Source organism: Myotis myotis, unplaced genomic scaffold, assembly GCF_014108235.1.
Source record: "Myotis myotis isolate mMyoMyo1 unplaced genomic scaffold, mMyoMyo1.p scaffold_m19_p_5, whole genome shotgun sequence".
In the NCBI taxonomy this organism is placed as follows: domain Eukaryota; kingdom Metazoa; phylum Chordata; class Mammalia; order Chiroptera; family Vespertilionidae; genus Myotis; species Myotis myotis.
Genome location: NW_023416357.1, coordinates 6,516,600 through 6,538,983, shown reverse-complemented (window position 1 = coordinate 6,538,983; position 22,384 = coordinate 6,516,600). Strand labels below are relative to the sequence as shown.

Sequence of the window (22,384 nt, the reverse complement as noted above, 5' to 3'; positions counted from 1 at the left end):
TTAAAATTCTGAATTCTTTCCAAATACAAGTTCTAAACTTTCTGGCATCTGCTGCATAAATGCATCACAGCATTTGGCAGAAGTCAAGGGAAGCATTAATTTTGCATGGAAATCACTTAAGAGATCTTGGTTTAATTTCTCCTCGAAAGGCTACACAAGCAGCGTGAGCGGTGGAGCAGTCTGAAACTGGCTGGCTCTCTTGGCAGAACAAATCCAACAAGACAAACTTCTTTTCAAAAATGCCCAAATACTAAGATCTTAAGGTTCCACAAAAATGGGGGAAATAATCTAGCTTCAATATAAACCCACAATAATCTTTATAAACATACATAATTCTCATGCACCCACTGAGTAATTGCAATAAGAATACAGTCGCACTTAAAAGAAACAGATTTGGTACTAATGCTATAAACTTACAATTACGAAAATTAGGCCCTCTGAAATCTAGCATCAGAGTAGGGAATGAATGCTACAATAAATACCACTTGTGCTCTTACATTATGGCCAACTGATTTTCAACAGATACCATAACAATTCAATGGAAAAAGAATGCGTGTGTGTGTGTGTGCGCGCGTGTGTGTGTTTCAAAAAATGTGGCCGATACAACTAGATATCTATATGCAAAAAAGGTGAATGTGGTCTTTACTTCACATCATACAAATATTAACTTAAAATGGACCATAGATATAGAGGTAAAACTCTTAAAACATGACCTTGGATTAGGGAATGCTTTCTTAGATGCAGCATCAGAAGCACAAATGATTAAAAAAAAAAAGATAAGTTGGATATTGTCAAAATTAAAAATTTATCTGCTTCAAAAGATACAATGAAGAAAGTTTAAAGACAAGACATAGACTTGGAGGAAATATTTATAAATAATATAATGATAATGGAATGGTTATCTAGAATATCTAAAGAACTTGCATAATTTAATAAAAAGCTAAGTGATGCAATTTTTTAAATGGGCAAAAGATTTAAATACAAGTTTCACTAAAGAATGTACACAAATGCCCATTAAGCTCATGAAAAGATATTTGACATTACCTATTATTACGAAAATAAATGCAAATCAAAATTACAATGTAATAACACTTTATACCCACTGGATAGCTACTAGTATAATAAAAAGATAGACAACAGTAAGTGTTGGTGAGGAAGAGCCTGGAACCCTCATACATTATTGGTAGGAATGTAAAATGGTAGAACCGCTTTGGAGAACAGTTTGGCAGTTTTATAATGCAGATTCACTACATGACTTAGCAATTCCACTCCTAGGTATCCACCCAAGAGAACTGAAAACATCTCCCCATGCAACGACTTTAACATGAAGTTCCAAGATGCATTGTACATAATAGCCCCAATGTACATTAAGTGATGGATGGATAAACAAAATACCAAGCTGCCATACAATGGAAAACTGGCAATAAAAAAAAGTAATACACACACATGTAACTGAGGCTGCCATAACAAATAACTACAAACTGGGTGGCCTCAAACAACAGAAATTTATTCTTTCACACTTCCAGGCTCTATGGGACAACCCTCCTGCCTCTTCCAGCTTCTGGTGCCTGTCAGCAGGGCTTGGCTTCCTTGGCTTCTCATCACGTCACTGCAAGCTCTGCCTCGATCTTTACGTGGCCTTCGCTGTGTGTCTTCTCCTGTTCCATCTCCTGTAAGAATACTGGCACTGTGTTTAGGGCCCACCTGGATAAGATCTCTCTGCCAAGATCCTTCCCAAGCAGGGAACCGTTCACAGGTTCCAGGAATTTGATATGGAAATATCTTTTGGGGAGCTGCCATTCAACCCACTACCCACTGTCACATGGATGAACCTCAAACTACATTCTGCTAAGTTAAAGAAGCTAGACACAAAAGGCCACATATTATATGATCCCATTTATCTGAAATGTCCATATGAGGCAAATATATAGACAGAAAGCAGATTAGTGGTTGCCTACGACGGGGGTAAGCATGGGGAACGACTGAAGATGGTTTCCTTTTGGGGTGATAGAAATGTTGTAAATTAGATGGTTGCACAACTCTGTAAATATACTAAACATCCTTTAACTGCCCCCAGTCTCTTCTAGTTTCAGCTGGAATCTCTATAGCCGAAAGTCTCATTAAATTCCTAGAATGACCATCAGTAATTAAACATTTCTGAGGGCCACTTTAGGAAACCTCAGATGAAGAAGTCCATTAAATGGAAGTAGAAAAAATTCCCAATTTAAAATATATACCAATATTCTTATTAGACAAAAATTACTCCGTGCTCTTACAAACCAAATAACATAAAGCTCTTTACAAAACACTTTTTAAAACTTTTATTTCATTAAGTCACACAAGACACGAGATCAGGGCCTGGTGTATAGATTAAGAAGTGAAGAGTCCTGAATGACACAGAGTGCTAGTCCAAGTGACCTCCTGGACCACTGCAGGTGAAGACTCAACAGGTTCCTACCAACATTCAATTAAAACTCTAGCCCAGGACAATGGACACTAAGGAGAAAATGAACAAATGGGACTACATCAAATAAAAAGCTTCTGCACAGCAAAAGAAACCATCAACAAAACAACAAAAAAGCCCACTGCTTGGGAGAACATATTTGCCAATGTTATCTCCGATAGGGTTTAATCTCCAACATTTACAGGGAACTCATACACCTTAACAAAAGAAAGACAAACAGCTGAACCGGTTTGGCTCAGCGGATAGAGCGTCAGCTTGCGGACTGAAAGGTCCCAGGTTCGATTCCGGTCAAGGGCATGTACCTGGGTTGCGGGCACATCCCCAGTGGGAGATGTGTAGGAGGCAGCTGATCAATGTTTCTTTCTCATCGATGTTTCTTACTCTCTATCTGTCTCCCTTCCTCTCTGTAAAAAAATCAATAAAATATATTAAAAAAAAAAAGAAAAAAGAAAGACAAACAACCCAATCAAAAAATGGGCAAAGGACCTAAATAGACACTTTTCAAAAGAGGACATTCAGAAAGCCAAGAGACATGTGAAAACATGCTCAAAGTCACTAATCGTCCGAGAGATGCAATTCAAAACGACAATGAGGTACCATCTCACACCTGTCAGAATGGCTATCACCAACAAATCAAACAACAGTATAGCCTTTTCTCAAAAATTTAAAAATGGAACTCCCATTTGACCCAGTGATCCCACTTCTAGGAATGTATCCCAAGAAACCAGAAACACCAATCAGAAAGGGTATATGCACCCCTATGTTCATAGCAGCACAATTTACAATAGCTAAGATTTGGAAACAGCCTAAATGCCCATCAGCAGATGAGTGGATTAGAAAACTGTGGTGCATCTACACAATGGAATACTACGCTGCTATAAAAAAAAGGAATTCTTACCATTTGCAGCAGCATGGATGGAACTGGAGAGCATTATGCTAAGCAAAATAAGCCAGTCAGAGAAAGATAAATATCACATGATCTCACTCAGATACGTAATATAATAAACAACATAAACTGATGAATTAAAATAGATCCAGAGACACAGAAGCATCGAACAGACCATCCAACCTCAGGGAGAAGGCAGTGGGTGCAAGGGTAATTTTTTCCAGGTTGGGGGGGGGGGATGTGAGAGATCAACCAAAGGACTTGTATGCATGCATATAAGCATAATCCATGGACACGGTCAGTAGGGAGGGTGTGGGCATGTGCTGGGGGAGTGGTAATGAGCGGGGAGAGGTCAATGGGGGAAAAGGATTCATATGTAATACTTTAAACAATAAAGAATTTAAAAAAAAAAAAATTTAAATTAAAAAAAAAAAAAACACCTCTAGCCAAGCTGGTATGGCTCAGTGGTTGGGCATCAACCTACAAACCAGGAGGTCACAGTTCAATTCCTGGTAAGGGTAAATGCCCGGGTTGCAGGCTGGATCCCCAGTAGGGGGTGTGCAGGAGGCAACGAATCAATGATTCTCTTTCATTATTGACATGTCTATCTCTCTCCCTCTCCCTTCCTCTCTGAAATCAATAAAAATATATATATATTTTTAAAACCCTCTATACCAGATGTCAGATGTTGTACTCCTTAAAAGTTGTGTATTATAAATATATAATATATGTATTTATATCTCAATAAGTGACCTTAAGTACAGGAAGGGGAAAAGAGAGAAGGAGGGAGGGAGGGAAGGGAAAACTCAGATGTATAACCAAATATGTTGAGGCAGTAGGTTCCTTTTTTTCCCTTTAACCCCTTTTATTTTAACCTACATGAAGCTCATGGGAAATGCACCAGAGTGTTTTAAGAGAACGCCCACAGAGATGCTGAGAATGGTTCTGCTCAGACTCATGGCAAAAATTCTTCACAAGTATTTCAAAAGAATGAATAGAGACCTCCATACACCTTACCTTCTACAATGCCAATTCAAACCATCCACAGATACCCATTTTGACTCCTTTTATTCTCTCAATACCTAGCATTGTTTTGCACACATAATAGGCTTTTAATAAAATTAAAATCCTATAGCCCATGTATATAATTAAATATATATAATTAAATACATACATTTTTATCATACATATCATTATCTATCTATCTCTCAGTACTGCTCTACTCTTGAGTTCTCCTAAAATATTCTTCAAAATAATTTGCTCTAGCCCTGGATGGTGTGGCTCAGTTGGTTGGAGCATTGTCCCATACACTAAAAGGTGGCAGGCTCGATTACAAATCAGGGCACATACCAAGGTTGCAGTTCCAATCCCTGGTTAGGGCATCTGTGGGAAGCAATCGATCAATATTTCGCTCATGTATCTCTCACATCTTTCTCTCACTCTCTCTCTCTATCTCTATCTCTAATTCTCTCTTTGTGTGTGTGTGTGTGTGTGTGTGTGTGTGTGTGTGTGTGTGTGTGTCTCCCCTTCCTCTCTCTAAAAAATATCAATTAAAAAAAAGCATTTGCTCCAAAACACTTTTCAAAATCATGAGCACTGTTCCTGGCTCTGAGGAAACAAAGATTGAGTAGGACAGGGCCTCTGCCTCCCCAGAAATCACAGCTTGGTTGGTGAAAATAACATACAAGCAATAAGCCACAGGGCCACAATTCAACACATACTTGGTATATATTAAATACTTTTTGTAGGCGAGCTATCTTGGTAGATACTTGGGGATACAAAGGAGCCTGTTCTCCAACACATAATCTAATGGAGGAGAAAAACTGGGGGGAAATGTCATCAGGTCATGAGGCAGCACCCAGAGAAAAGGAAGAGGTAGCTCATCTGGAAAGATATGGAAATGATTCCAGAGATGTGTTTATTTGGGGGAGAGTTGAGATTCTGCACATGAATCCTAGAAATTGTATAGAAGATGTGGTGTGCCCCAAAGTCAGCCTGGACTGGTGCTCCAGTAAAAGAGCTTGGCCCGTGGCTGCAGAGTATGGAACCAAGAAGAGAGAAAGACAGTGTCACTGACACAGGTCCTGGACAAAGGAGAATGATGCTGTTATTAACATAAAGGGAGAATCTGAGAAAATAGAAAATGAAATTGAAATCGGAAAGATCAAGTACTTCTAATAGGGCCTATTCCTGACCAACTGAAAGTGAACAGGAAGAGGTCATTGATGGAAATCAGCTCTAGTGGAGAGGGCACTGAGAACAGGCCGGAGGATTCTATAATTCTCCAGCTGCCTTTCTATGTATACTTGATGGGGAGCAGGAAATTCACCATGAATCCACCTGGGGCATAAAGCAAGTAACTCACGGAATTACTCTTACAACACATATCAAGATAAGAAATCATATGTGAACTTGGCCTTAAAACGAGGAGAAAAGTGTAATGTGTCTATAATTACAGATGACTGTTTTAATTTATGTTAGGAAGTAATTACTACCTCCTGACAAGAGCAAGACAGAGCGCAGTGGGTAGAGGTGGAAAAGGAGGAGATACGGGGGAAAGGGAGAGAGATTAGGGAAGCCAGCACAGGAAAAGGTGGGTATGACGAATCTTATAGAAATCTGCCTCCACCCACCCTTTACCCGGGTGCTGCCAGGGCTCAGTAGTATTTCTGGACCAACTTCTCCTGGGATATTAGCAGGTGCAGGCAGGCTTTCCAACAAGCCACTGAAGGATGGAGCCATTATTCTCCAAGATTGCAGCTTTATTCTTTTTTTTAATGTCTCTGAAATGCAATGTATATATGAAACTTTCACTCAACCAGCAAGTCTTACAGCAGCGGGCTCCACATCTGCAAAACAGATTCTAAAAGATAAAATGTATGTGCCAAGAGTGATTCAGTGCGAATTTGAAAATGAGATAAATATTCTTCTCTTGAAAGAGAATGGTTTTTCCTGACCTAAAAGTTAAACAATGTTAATCAAGTCATAGAGTTGAGCAGTGAAGTCAACATTACTTGAGAAGTTTATACTAAAAATAGTGAACCTTTTCCATATCTCTAACTAAGTCATCCACAGCCGAGCTCTTGTACTTGCAGGATTATTTCCAGAAATCATGACTGTCAAGATGTGTTTGCTAATGAATTCTGAATACTGAACTAATAATCTGAATTAAAGCTAAGATATGAACTAATAATCATAATAGCTGATATGTATGTGCTCATAATGAAAATAGCACTATTCTAAGCACTCTATCACTTAATCCTTACAACTCTATGAAGAAAATCCTATTATCTCTACTTTACAGAGGAAAACTAAAGCGCAAAAGGGTGAAGTAACAAATGTCAATATTCACATAAGTGGAATAATCAATTGCCATGCCTACTACCTACTCAAGCTTCAGTCACCACATGAACCCATGAACACAGGTAAGGACACAATAATTTTGGATGCCATACATATTGATGGTTTGAGTAATACTTTTACCTGAGAAAGAATACTGCAAAATTTCCGTATTTATTAAGCTAATGCAAAATAAGGCTGAGTAGTATTTGTATTTTGCATCTTTTAGAGAAAAGCAGTGACTTTGAAAATCTCGGTTATAAAATATATTATGTTACAGACATGAAGTCCTCACTATTCAATAAAATAAGTAACAATTTTTCTCTTCCAATGAAGATATCAATAAGAAAACACTTTGACAAGGACACAAGGATGAGGAATCCCATTTATTAAACACCTGTCTTCTGTTCCCCATCCTTCACTGCCCTGTACTTCCAGACCTATCATACGTGTTCACAAGCAGGCAGTTCCCCCTGGATAAGCCTGTTCGACACTCTTTAAAAATACAGTGAGGGGATAGATTTTCTGTGTGGAGGGGAGGAGAAAGAACATATAGACAGATCAGCAGCAGCTGATGCACCAAGATCAAACAGGGAAATAAATAAGGTGAATCCAGGAAACATTTTAAAACTCACCACACATAGTTTAAAAGATTGCACAGGGGCTATGAACTACTAGGATCAGCAGGGCAGGGGGAACGAAGTAGCATTTTGCCACCAGGAGCAGGGTGGCTGAGAAAAGGCACTGCTGGGGACCACGCCAGAGAAGTGTCACACACCAGGGCAGCCCATGCTGAAAACAGAGGCTGAAACTCAGCAACTCCCCAAATGCTCTCTGGCCCTACAGCCTTTACATGAGATCTGGAATTTAGAATATAGTGAAATTTGAGAAGATAGAACTGGCTTATGACTGGCCTATGACTTAAGAGGGGATAAGCCATCTAATATTGAACAGCCAGTTAATGCAAAAGAATTTCTTCCCATTTAGCACACCTAACACTTATCAGAGCTCATGGCCACTCGACTCTACATCTTAGATTGTTTTTGTGGGGAGGTCTTGCGCTGTCTATGAGAATTCATATGTGAACCTTTTGAAGAAAATGTCTGTAACTTCCCCTACATCATCAAAGAGATTCAAGAAGGTTAAGAACATGGCTGTAGGTCATCCAAATCTTACCCCTGGCCCAAGGAGGATCTTCAGAGAGCTGGCTATAGAATTAGACTGCATTGCATGGTCCCTTCTGAGAATGATTTTTCTTGAATTACATGTTTTGGTTCTGCCCTTGACTTACATTGAAGGGTGCAACAAAAAAATAGTAACAGGAGTAGAGTCCAGAAAAATAAATAAGGGTGAGGACAATGAAGTCAGATTTGCCTGTTTAAACCCTCTCTCCCCTCTTTCCATGACTGTGGACAAGTCAGCCTCTCAGAGCCTGTTTCCTCCTCTGAAATAATTACTTCACAGTTATTTTAAGGAATTGATTATGAAAATATACATAAAGCACTTAGCATAGTGTCTTGTGTACAGTAAATACCCAATTACGGTAAATTTACTGCTGTGTTTATTGAAAGGATGCTGTCTACGTCAACCAGTGCAATCTGTATGAGGCCTCTGGAAAACTTTTATCTTTTATGCTCTTTGGAAAAGAAAACCTCTATGTTTTCATCTTGAGGACTCTGGGACTCTCAACTGAGCATGTCTCCATCTTTGCTCTGCTTATTTGCAAGTTTCGAACTAAATCTACAACCTAACTTTACCCACTGTGTAACAAAACCAGCTCCTAATAATTTTTTGTGAACTAACCTTATCCCTTCACCCTTACTTTCTCATGGTCTTGGATGCTTTTTTTCTTTTTTATAATGTGTGTTACTATTATTATTTTGAGCTTCTTTGAACTATTTGTTCGAATGATATAAGATGCATAAAACTAAATAGATGAATTAACAAACCAACAGAAAAAATAAATAGTGCTATTTTTGAATGTTGGTAATTGGAGTGTGTGTATTTTTTTTTAAGTTATTTTCCTAATTCATGGGTATATTAGCTACAGAGCCAGGAGAAAATTTAATTCTTTCTACTTCCCAAAGTAGGATCTGCCCTAGACCAATTTAGACTCTCAAAGAAAAACTGAGTCAAGTCATCAGCCAAAGAGCAAAAAAAATCACCAGTGTGATGATGAGAATTTAATGTGAAGAGCGATTAAGTCATGGGGAGTGTGGCAACAGGCTAGTCCTCTGAGGTGAGTGCTTCTATATTCTGAAAGTTAGAACTTCTAGAATTCAGTGAGGGGCATTTCAGAAAGAAAATATAAATTCATAGTCACGAGAGTAATTGTATCAGTTCCTAGGAAAAACAAAGCAAAAGTTTCCAGTCTTTAACTGTGCTGGACCCACAGCTCTGGCCGGTGATACCCAGGCTGACTTAAAGGTCCCCTTACTTCCTGACCCAGATGAATGGAAATGAGCCACAGCCGGGGTGTGCTAAGCAGATGGGACACCACAGGGGCTGAGCGGTTGGCCAAAGACAAAGGGGGTGAACCAGAATGTAAGCAAAGAAGCTTTCCCTGGCTGCTTGGCAATAAGGCCTCTAAATAAACTACATTAATCTGTCTCACATGTGGTGAGTGGGAAATTAAAAGCAGGGCAGCGAGAAAATTAAATGAACTCATTAAAGAGATAATAAACTTACAAAGCAGTTTCACTAGGACATATGTTGCTATCAGGATTATTTGAGTTTCTAGAGATATTGTCATATCCATACCTTTACAAAGTTATATACTATCTTGGGCATACAACAGGTAAGATAAGAATTCTTGAGAAGCAAATACTTTTCCAAGAAGAAAAGCATCGCCTCTAAAGAATCAGTGAGATAAAATAAAATCCAATAATTTTAAGTATATTATCTGAAAATTCAAGGACAAGCAAATTAAAATGGATTGTTATGGAAATACAAAAGAGAAGAAACTATGAAGACAAAGCAGAGTTGATCTTCTAAAGAAGAATGAACTATAAGATGCTGGGGAACTTGTTTGTGAGGCTGCTGTCTACCACAACAGTTCCACTGCAGTGCCCAGGCCCTTGAAAGCTCCATGTTGGATTATTCACAGCAATGAAACATAAACGCTAATACACTAAGATTCAAATATTCCTTTCAGACTACAATCAAATCTCTGGGTGTTCCTTTTCTTTGCTCTTCCAGTCATGAATATATTTTAAAATTTCCTTCCTTTCTTCTCTCCCTTCCTCCCTTCTCCTTCCATTCAATCAACATGGATTGTGGCTCTAGTGACAGGCGGAACACTAGGTGCTGGAAACACAGCAGTGAACACAACGGACAAATATCCGTGCCCTGAGATTCATTCATTAGTTCTCTCGGGTAAATGAAACTGCAGGTAAATGAAACCATAGAAAGTGACTGTGGATAAGGGGGAACTACTGTATTTTGTTGTTTACTGGTCAGTTTTCCTAGACCGTTCGCTCACAAAAGCCCATGCTTGGCACAGTGCTTTTCTATAGTATAAATGTTCAAAATCTATTTGTGTTATCACTAAACAAATGAAGAGGAAATTCTTAACATTCTTCATCAAAACACTGAGCACACAGATTGAAAAACGGATGTATGATGACAGGGGACTTCTCCGGGTTGCCCTTCTAATAATGTCAACAGAACAGATAATATGTGAAATACTAGAGTAAAAGGACAACAAAAACAATGAAAAAATTATTTGAAAGATGGTAATTCTATTCAACAGACACTTGGGAGTAGCCAACAGCAATGGAAATCAGCTGCCTTGTCCCTGATTCACGAATTTTGCAGAAATATCATTCAAGATAACTTGCTGAGACAGCAACAACTGACCAGAAAGTAAATTGATGTCTGAAGCTTTTCCCCCTAAAGAAACATGTTCTAAGACCAACATGCACACAAGTTAGACACTGTTGCATAACAAACTACTCCAACCCAAGGGCTTAAAACAATGAGCATTCCTCATTCTTAACTCTACAGGTCAACTGGCAATTCCATTTTGTGGCATTTTGTGCTTTCTCATGATTTTGCGGTAGTCTGATAGGTCAGCCAAGACTGGCTGGCTTATCGGGAATGGCCTCCCTCGTATACATTGTGGTTGGCTGGCTCTTGGACGCAGTGACAGGTGTGATGGGGACTCAGCCAGCAGGTCAGCCCAGGCTAATTCTCATGGCAGCTAAACAGGATTCCAAGCGCAGAAACCCGTAAGACCTCTTGTGGCTTAGCCTCATTTTTGATCCACCATCACCTCTGCCATATCTATTAGCCAAAGCAAGTTACAAGGTCAGCCCAGATTCGAGAAGTAAGTAAATAAACTCTACCTCTGCAGAGTCACATTGCAAGAAGCACAGATACAGAGAGAGAAAAATCAAGATCCTTTTTACAGTCAGTCACCCACACACTATTTGGCCCTACACATGCACCTACCTGTGAGTACCATTCAGTACATAATATTCATAATGACGATTCTGATTCAGCAAGGAGTTAAATAACAATATGTTATAGGCAGAGACGCGTATTGTAAAAGCTTTCCATGATAGGAACGCAGGTTAGAAGATTTCTACTACACCACTAACTTATTGTGGTACCATTCCCACTGATTTCAGAGATCAGTGTTTCACTCCAGAACATTCTGTTTGTTCACTGTGAGTGCTGTCAACAGACTTGAAAAGTAATGGGACAGTCCACTGTATCACTGGTGAAGAATTCAATTAAAATAAACAAGAGCTAAGCCCAAGTCACATCTTTTAAATATACATAAAAACCTGTATTTATAGAATTCAGGAAAAGGACCAGGCCATGGATTCACTTCCTAAACACCTGCCACAAACAGATCAAATTCTCAAAAAACACTGATGTAATCCCTCACTGTATCCTTGTACCATAGGAGCCAGGTGAGTGGATGAGAAGGGCTAAATGAGACATTCTTATGGCAAATACACACAAGCCTGGCACCTACTAGAAAAAAATTAGATTAAAATGGAAAAATACTTTCATACCTGCAAACTGATATTAGTATTTTTTCAGCAACCACAGAAACTATGCTGGGCTTGAATAGGTCAATAGAAACCAGACCAAATTACAGATAAGCTTAAAAGCATGCAGGTCTTCAAATCCAAGTGATATTATGGGTGCACTTGATCCTGAGACTATGTGGCCTAGTTTCGCTGGATGACCCTCTAATTTCTGAAAAGTGCTACAGGATCCTCCTGACAACGACCTCTCCTAAGTCCAGTACGGGAACTCTTAGCATTTCCGATGTGGATTTGAGAGACAAAGATAGAACACTGAGACCTGCCAAGGCTGAAAAGGATATCACTTTCAAAGGTTAAAAAAAAATCCCCCCCCCCCTTTTTTTCTGATGACTACCCAATTACACAAGCCAGGCATGATAACTGGGAGCCATGAAAAGTCTTCTATAGGCATGGACAAAACGGCCTGTTCAAACTCAGTGGAAAACAAAAACATGAAACACTCAGCAATACAATGCATCTTTGGGGGACTAACATGGAAGCTAATCTAGCATGAAAAATACCTCAGAACCTAATTATATTATTAGAGCTTCTTATCAGGGCCTACTCTGTGATAGCTAAACAGTGTAGCTTTCATTTATTTATTTCACAAAGGAGCATCAAGTAATACAAGTTATTCTTAAAATTCTGTAGGCAGAACACAACTCCGTAAAGTGAAACCCATTCTTCCTCTGAGTACTATTATAAAATCTAACATGTGTATCTATAGATAAGCATGCTCCCGAGACCATGAATTCAGGCTGTATTTTTGTGTACCATAATAAAAGTTGTAGTGTGGTATCCACATGTATGATGATACCCATTCTCCACCTGCCCAACTGATGTAGACACCAAGCATCTCTTGTTAATATCCAGAAATGGCAATGTTTTAGTCCTCTGTTTACTTATGACTCAAAAATAATGTTTTGGTTTTATATCCAGAGGAGAAACCTAAGGCATGACTTCAAGAATGGAGTGCCCATTCGGCCTGGGGGTTTTGTTTTTTGTATTGTTGTGGTTTTTTAGTATGTTTTTATTGATTTCCGAGAGGAAGGGAGAGGGGAGAGAAAGATACTGGGTATCAAGCCCACAACCTGGGCATGTGCCCTTGACCGAATCAAATCCAGGACCCTTCAGTCCGCAGGCCGACGTTCTAGCCACTGAGCCAAGCAGGTCGGCCGGCCTGTGGGTTTTTGTAGTATCTTAGTTGTTGAAGGTATCTGCCACTGCTTATTACTACAGAGGCAGTGAAAAGCAGCTGTTCTAGGAATAGTCACTGGGAACTACTATCATTTGCTTTTGGAGACCCCAGGTTCTGTCATCACTTCCAAGAAGAGTCAGAGAAGCCTTAGAGTGATGTTCCTACATAAGGTCTTTTCCCCAGAAGTCTTATACAATCAGTTTCACAACCACTCTCACTCCTTACACATATTGGAATTTTATATGATAACAGTTTTAGGATAATTCTGACAGTTCTCATCCCAGGTGAACTACAAAGCAGATCTCTATCCTAACAGAACCGTCAGTTCACTTGCCAACTTCAAAAAACATTCCCTTTGTCTCTCACTCTCAACCCAATTTAAACCAGGCAAAACTGGACTAACCTTGTGTAATAAGCAAATATTTGTGAATATTAATCCACTGGTCATTCAACAGTCAGGTGCCCAAAGTCACACAGCTTACAAGGACCTTAAGAGTTTCCATTAGTGAACAAATCAACATGATAAAAGAATATCAATTGTTTGTGTGCAGAAATAGCATATTTCTAAGACTGAGAAAAAGTGCAAAGTTTATTTTAAGTTACTTTAAACATTACTTCTATTATAACTGCTAACTAAATACTTAGTTGTCCTGTGAAGAAACAATATTCTAAGCAAAGATAAATACAATCAAGTTCATTGTATTTATCTCAAGGTGGGGTTAAAGGAAAGAAACATTTATCTCAAATTTTCAAAACCAAAAAAAGAGATAGACTCAGATATACTACTACCATGCCTAATTAAAACATGAAGTGATGAGAAACTATTATTTACAACTCGAGAAAAATAAAACCTTAATAACGCACTGCTCTAAACATTTAATGATATAGAACTTAATTACATAATTTCATTAATATAAAGGATCAGTGGCATTAAACTATTATTTATTTCTATTTCAATGCATCATATTAAAATTCAGAAAGTTCAGGGGGCAGGTGCAGGGTTGAGGGGGAGAGGTGGGAAGGGGAAAATGGGGAGTGACTGCTAATGGGTACAGGGTTTCATTTGGAGGCAATAAAAATGTCCTAAAAATTAGCTATATGCACAATTCTGTGAATATACTAAAAGCCAATGAATTACGTATACATTAAAAGGGTAAATTTTACTTTTTTCTTGCTCCCAGCCAGCTTGGCAGCTGCTCTTGGTTGGGGACCACCCAAAGCAGAAAGATGGTGGCCGCAAAAAAGATGACAAGGTCACTAGAGTCGACCAACTCTAGGCTCCAACTTGTTCTGACAAGTGGACAGTACAAGCTGGGGTGCAAGCAGACTCTGAAAATAATCAGACAAGGCAAACCAAAACCACTCATCATCGCCAACAACCACCCCGCCTCGAGGAGACCTGAGCAGAGCACTAGGCCATGTCGGCCAAGACTGGCGCCTATCACTACAGTGGCAATCAGACCGCACTGGGCACAGCGAGTGGAAAATACTACAGTGTGTGCATGGCTACCACCGACCCAGGTGATCCTGGCTCATTAGAGGCACGCCAGAACAGACTGAGAAGTAGATCATACAAAATTGTTCTTTAATACAACTGGCCAGAGCTTGTTTTTAAAAAAAGGGAGAGGGATGAATTTCATAGTATGTGAATTATAGCTCAATAAAGTTGTTGTAAAAAGAGGTAATGCTAGTCCTAGTCAGTTTGGCTCAGTGGATAGAGTGTCAGCCTGTGGACTGAAGGGTCCCAGGTTCGATTGCGGTCAAGGGCACATGCCTGGGATTGCTGGCTCGATCCCCATTAGGGGGCATGCAGGAGGCAGCAAATCAATGATTCTCTCTCATCATTGATGTTTCTATCTCTTTCTCTCCCTTCATCTCTAAAATCAATAAAAGTATATTTTTAAAAAGGGTAATACTAAACATTTTATTTCCTATGTACATTTCTAAATGGAAAATAATTATTCATCCCAGGGTAATGTGCTGAGCACATTCACATCTCCTATCTGTAGAGGCTCTGCCTACCACCTTCTAGGGAATTACCTCCCTGAAAGGTTACTCTAGTGCCCTAAATATCTACAGGCTTCTAACAGTTCTTCTAGCAACTTATAACAAGCTGTATCCATAGGCTTCTGACAACTCTAAAACACAGGAATTACACTAAATATTGAAGAGTTTGCTATACTGACAGAACCATGTTTTTTTAAAAAGATTTAAATTCCAGTGAGCTACATAATATAGACACCTGTTTTCCTGAGAATTAACAGCTGTAAATACAGACAACATAAGTAATTTCACACATCAAGCTGATGTGTAATAAAATAAATCTACTCAAGGTTCTTCTTTCAACAAGATAAGACTCGAACGATAAATGACCACAGCTCATCTTGTTAAGATCAAAAGGGGATGACTTCTGCAGCAAAATATGCCCACCAGCCAAGCTATTTCACCAGCTTGGTTACTAACGACACAAGCAGCCTTGCAGCAAGCAGCAAAGCAAGGAAAGATGGGATTTTAAAAGGCCTGATTTGTCAAGTTTGTAAAATGCTTTGTAACTTTTATCTAGACTTCAGAGTTTTATGTATCCAGATGAGTATATCTGAATTGTGCTGACAAGCAAGTCGATAAACTTTTCCTTAACTTGTAAGCTGTCTGCACACACTTCAAATCCACCAAAACTATAGCAGTGGGCAACAAGAAAGAGCAAGATCTGTAAGATCAGCTTCTGTGCCACTATATAAAATGTCATATGAAGTGGTTCATTCTTATGGTGTATTTAAATTTTAACTACATGAGTTACTGCAAATGTCTGTGCATAAAAACATGAGCTCCATTTAACTGCCTTTGAAATAAAACAAACATTATTAGAAAAATGTCAACATCAATAGAAAGACATCTTTTCTAAAACCATGATTTAGAAATACTCCAAAAAAAGGTAAAAGTTATTAGTGAAAACTGTAACTAATAGTATAAACAGACAACCGCGTGCTTTTTTATATCATATATTTTATCGTGCCATACCAATAGGGGCATCACAATTTTTTTGCAAGACAGAAAAAGGAAAGAGCTAAGCTTCCTCTGGTACTATCTAACATGCCCACATAATGGTCAATGAGGAAACTGAGCCTCACAGATATTAAGTATCTTGTAGGTTTTAAACCTAAGTCTTCCAATTTTTCTAGAATGTCATCTAATCTAATTAATAGACAAACATGGCAATTGACCATACCTCTGCTATGCTTCCCATTGGATAATCAGCAGGATATGCAAATTAACCCAACCAAGATGGCGGCTGGCAGCCACGCAGCTGAAGCAAGCTTCCTCCCTGCTGCGGCCGGGCTCTGAGCTCCACTCTAAGCAACAAAGATGCAATTAGAGAAGCTAAACAAACCCCAGATACCTGCTTTCAGCAGGCCGTGGCCTTGGAGCTGGAGCGGCAACAAAGTTTCAATTATAGAAGGTAAATAAATCCCAGAATAAAAAAAGAAAAAAAAGAGAGGCTGGGAGCTTCAGTCACCAGCTTGGCCAGCCTGAAAACAGCCCTCAGCCCCTCATCCAGACTGGCCAGGCACCCCAGTGGGGACCCCCACCCGAAAGGGGGTGCAGGCAGCCTAAAAATAGACATCAGCCCCTCATCCAGGCTGGCCAGGCACCCCAGTGGGGACCCCCACCCTGAAGGGGGTGTGACCAGCTGCAAACAGCCATCAGCCCCTCACCCAGGCTGGCCAGGCACCCAAGTGGGCCCCCCACCCTGATCCAGGACACCCTTCAGGGCAAACCAGCCGGCCCCCACCCGTGCACCAGGCCTCTATCCTATATAGTAACAGGGGTAATATGCAAACTGACCCTAACAGCAGAAAGACTGGGAATGACTGGTCACTATGACACACACTGACCACCAGGGGGAAGATGCTCAATGCAGGAGCTGCCCTCTGGTGGTCAGTGAGCTCCCACATGGAGGAGCTCTGCTCAGCCACAAGCCAGGCTGCCGGCTGCCAGTACAGCGGTGGTGGTGGGAGCCTCTCCCACCTCCTCAGTAGTGCTAAGGATGCCCGACTGCAGCTTAGGTCTGCTCCCCGCTGGCAAGTGGACATCCCCCAAGGGCTGCCGGGCTGTCTGATTGCCAGCTTAGGCCCAATCCCCCAGGGAGCAGGCCTAAGCCAGCAGGTGGTCATCCCCCGAGGGGTCCCAGACTGCGAGAGGTGACAGGCCGGGCTGAGGAACCCGCCCTCCCCCCCCCCCCCCCAGAGTGCACAAATTTTTGTGAACAGGGCCTCTAGTTTTAAATAACAAAGAAAAATTTCCACTTGACTACAGAAAATTTGAAAATGCATTTGGTGTCATCTACTCATATACGGTTCCTAAGACCACAGTGTATCTTGGGTGCCCATGCAAGTGCTTGCCCTGTCCTTCAAATGATCCTCTTTTCCTTCCACGGTTTCCTTCAGCCTCAATTCTCCAAATCCGTGAGTTTTTTCCTTTCCCACACTAGCACATTTACTTTATATATGTAAACAGCAAATCCACTTAGAACTTCGGGTGCTATCTGTATGTTAAATCGACCGAGAGTACTTTTCTAGTTTACTACCAAAAAAATATGTCATAAGATAGACTATAACAAAAAGAATTCTACCCACCAGAAGATTAAGCTTTGCCAATACAATGAGACCTGCTTTATAAAAATAACCCTCAAAATGATATGGCCTGTTGCCAAGACCCTCCTACAGCAGATCCTGTCCTTGTTGGGAACAAAACAAGCTTTAGCACCATGCCAACATAACAGCTGCCAAAAATGAATACTTCTTGAACCAGCTATCCATTGCCCCGCCAAGGTAGTCAACCTTATCTGTCGTGACCATGTATCTCATACAAATATTTTATACAATTTTAATTAAACAGTTGTTTTATACAGTGTATGCCATCTCTGTGATATTGACTAGTTAGAAAGCCTTTCTTCTTTTTTTTTTTTAGAACTTTTATTATGGAAAATTTCAAACATAACCAAAAATAGAACAATAGAATAAACCCTCATGCACCCATTGCTCAGATTCAGTAATTATTAACTCAGGGCCAATACCATTTAGGAAGCCTTTATTTCCAAAAGAATTCAAAAATATGAATTTTGAGGTTGACCAAAATAATCTTATCTTAGTTTTCTAGATCAGTTAATTCCATGTTTCTAGAACTTTGAGAGAGGCCACAGGGGATACAAGAAGTGCAAAATGTCTTGGCCTTCGTGGCGCGTAAGTAATATTTAAAGAGATAATATTAACAGAGTTGAAAATAATTAGAAATTATTTGAAAATATCTATTTCAAAATAAATTCCAGAAAGAAATCTAAATTAGATGTTCACACAATGCAAACCTAAATAACTCATTTATTATTTTATAGTCAACCCTTATGTATGGATTAGTCATGAAAAATAGGTTTATTTAATAAGATATTTAGAATTACTTGGGACTGGAATAAAATTCTTACTGAAAGATGCCTAACATCTGATACTATACAGCCACCAAAGGCTCACCACCAACTCTCCCCGAACTGAAACTTCTCTTATCACTGAGACCACAGCACCCCCTACTTTTTGGCAATGTACATCCCCAGAACAAGGCAATGAGTTCCAGTTCCTACACAAAAAGGAGATGAGGAAAAGAAGAAAAAAGGAAGGGTCTTACAACTGTTCAGCCTTTCTTGTGAGACAATTAAATGGGTTAGTACGTTGTTTAGAAGAATGCATCTGGCACATAGCAAGCATTCAATAACATCAGCCATTACCCTCATACAGAAAACAGTGTTTTACAAAAGTCCTAGTCTCCATAAACTATCTAGGAAGAACAACTAGCCCATATTTGGTAAACTCAGGGTCAGTGCCCTGCCAATGCTCTTCAAGTACCATAGACATTCATTACAACAGCAACTTGGGTGGTCATTAACCTCAGTGATTTTGTTAAGCTTCTTTTTAAAAATGAACTTCATAAAGGTCATGCACTATGTTTGCTGTGTTGAAAGATCAGCTAACTTCTTTTCATGCTGGCTGATCATACATGTCATTCTATAATTCAAGTACCGCCCCCCCATATAAGAGTCAATGAAAGTAAGCTGACTTTCTTTCAGAAGTTACTCGAGTTGTGTCTAAAGACAAAATCTCAATGATTCACTTCTAACCCATAATTCCATTTCAAAAAAAAAAGTAAAAATATTAAATCCAGTGAAAGCCCTCAATGATATGAACTCCTGAACACTAATTTGGATATGCAGCAACTGGAAGTTGGCTCCCATCCTCTACAACAGGCTGACCCCAGTCATTGCATCTACCTTACAGTAACAGGCTATGTTTGCCAGCTCCCGCATTCCCACAATGCCATATTTGTGGCTCCTTGCAGTGGTATGGTATCAGAAAATGACACCCACATCCAACATAATGGAATTTACTTTGACTTTCATATTTAGTCACTATCACCTGGAAATGGGCTACACTGTTCCTGCTCTCCAAGAATTCCCAGCCCACTCTTCCTGTAGTCCTCCAATTGCTATTATAATTTCCCTCAGTCCCAGGGCATCTGCCTGGGAAAAGCAAAATTACCAGGAATTAAAGAGAGATATTATATCTGACCTAAATTGTAAGGTGAAATAAAGAATCGTTAAAAAGAGTACTCTATTGGAAAACATGGAGTAAATAAAGCATTGGGTATTTCACCCAACACTGGTAAATTTGCTTAACATCAAGGACCTCTGAAAGAAAATGTAGCTGTGAATCAAGACCATATAGTGTATGTTTATTATGATTCAAATATATAAACTAAAGATTTCAGTTACCAGTGCAAGAACAACCAAGTAATTGAAAAAAAATTTTTTTTCAGAATCAATAACTAACTAGTTTTTGCAATAACATTTTCATGTCCAAAACAGGTTACTAAGGACATCCCACTGGGATGCTCCAACCAGTCCTCTGACCTGTCATCTATATAATAAAAGCCTAAGTGATCAAAAGGACCAGAACAACTGGTCGCTATGATGTGCACTGACCATCAGGGGGCAGACTCTCAATGCAGGAGCTGCCTCCTGGTGGTCAGTGCATTTACACTGGGGGAGCGCCGCTCAGCCGGGCTCACAGCTGGCAAGCGCAGCAGCAGTGGTGGGAGCCTCTCCTGCCTCTGTGGCAGTGCTAAGGAGCAGCGAGATGAGATGACTGGTAAGGAACAGCGAGCAGGCAGGCGGTAAGGAGCGAGGGGTCCCAGACTGCGAGAGGGCACAGGCTGGGCTGAGGGACCCTCCCCCCTGCCCCAGTGCACTGGGCCTCTAATATAGTATAGATACAAACAGGATGGCAGTAACCACCACAGGACTGGCCACATCATATAATCAAAGAATAAGCAACAAAAATAAATTCTTTGGGAAGTGAGACTCTTTTTTTTTTATATATAATGTATTTTATTGATTTTTTACAGAGAGGAAGGGAGAGGGATAGAGAATTAGAAACACCGATGAGAGAGAAACATCGATCAGCTGTCTCCTGCACACCCCCCACTGGGGATGTGCATGCAACCAAGGTACATGCCCTTGACTGGAATTGAACCTGGGACCCTTCAGTCTGCAGGCCGATGCTCTATCCACTGAATCAAACCGGTTAGGGCAAATGAGACTCTTTTTATATTTCTAAATATTTTTCTGCATCTAAATGTGGGTAGGCACTGCTGATAAATATACTTAAAAAAAAAAAGAAGGAAGAAAATCTAAAATGTGAATGAAATAAGCTGCATGCATAAAAATATTTAACACATTATTTAAAATAGATAAAAATAGGTAACAAAAAGGCTTTGTAAATTATGGTACTTAAAACTGAATATTATTGTGCCACAACAAAAAACTATGGTAATAAAAAGTACATCACAGCATGAAAACAGTTTTGGTATAAGGTTATACAGCTTTTGGTATAAGGTTGAGAAAAAAAGTAAGATTTTGTGTCATCTATAACTATAGCTATATTCAAGAGCATTTAAAAATACTTAAAGGTATTTCCTCTCCTCTATGACAGCAATGGAAGACAATGGGTGAGGGTCTGCTCCTCTTACCTGCCTCGGATTTCTGTGATGCTGTTATACAACTTTGTAATTATAAAACATGTATTTAAAAAAAAAAAGAAGGAAATAAAAGGGCACTAGAAAAATGGCATGAACTTATAACTTCACAACTTTGAGAGATTCCTTTATCAGCTTAAGCATTTGATAATTTGATCTCATATAGTGCTCATACTTTCAGAATGTTGTACGATAAAATGGGGATAAGATACAATTAGTTCAATGCTCATAGTTAACTATTAATAATAATTATTAATATACATGTTTAAGGATTCTGTGAAAAATGATGACCTCCTATCGCTACATTATACTAATTATTTTTTCACCCAGGTTGGGCTTTTCCTGTCAAGTCCTATAAATTTTCCCAATGCACCCACTGCCTGCAATTCCAGCAGCTGCCATTGAGTGGTGCCTGCTAAGGGGAGCTATGGCCCAGATAAAAAGAAGAGGTAAAGCACACAATACAATTCTTCTTTTTTCCATATTTTTATTTTATTTATTTTTATTGAATTTGTTGGGGTGACATTAGTTAATAAAATTATACAGGTTTCAGGTATACAATTCTACAATACATCATCTGTATATTACATTGTGTGTTTACCACCCCAAGTCAAGTCTCCTTCCATCACCCCCTTTCACTTCTTCCACCCCTCTTCCCTCTGGCAACCACCACACTGTTGTCTGTGTCCATGAGTCTTTCATTTTTTCTTTGCTTAATCCTTTCACCTTTCTCACCCAGCTCCCAACGCCCTCTCCTCTGAATGTGTCAGTCTGTACAATTCTAGAAACAAAATACTATCATCATAAAATGCAGATATCTATTCACTATAAGATAGGGCTGGCTATCTAAGAAATATAACACATATTTAACCTTTGTTTACTTTTCCAATTAGGTACTTATAAGCATCTGTAACAGATATCCTAGAAGGTAACAGCCTAGAGTTTGTTCTGTTCACTCCTTCTGCTTATTCTTGCCTCTCTCTGACTTCCGGGCTCCAGAGCTTGGTATAGTATCTTATTGGTGCCTAGAACGATCCCCCTTTAACGATTTCTGGAAGACTTCTGATTGTTCAACCCCAAACCCAAACCCAAACAGTATTTCCTTTGTGAAGTCTCCCCTGAACACCCAAGCGACACCTTCCTCCAGACCCGCCACAGACCTAGAGGCAGGTGGACCTAGGTATAGCACTTTCACCCTCCACAGCACTGCAGACCAGGACATACACACATATTTTATGGGCTGGCAATGCTGGCCTATGACCAGGAGTAAATCAGCCTGTAAAGCTAGCCAGTGCTTCACAGGCCAAGGTCTGGCAGAGTCAGACTCACAACTTTCCACAATAACTCTTAAGCAGACATGTGACTTAGTAGCTGTCATGGGT

At 39.7% G+C, this 22,384-nt stretch overlaps 1 protein-coding gene and 1 pseudogene across 3 annotated transcripts in view; one reads left to right on the top strand and one right to left on the bottom strand.

Annotated features, from left to right (window-relative positions):
• WDR70 (WD repeat domain 70) overlaps positions 1-22,384 on the bottom strand; it is a 203,020-nt gene that overhangs the window by 90,750 nt on the left and 89,886 nt on the right. The window lies entirely within an intron of this gene.
• Positions 14,154-14,493, top strand: LOC118655871 (annotated as a pseudogene).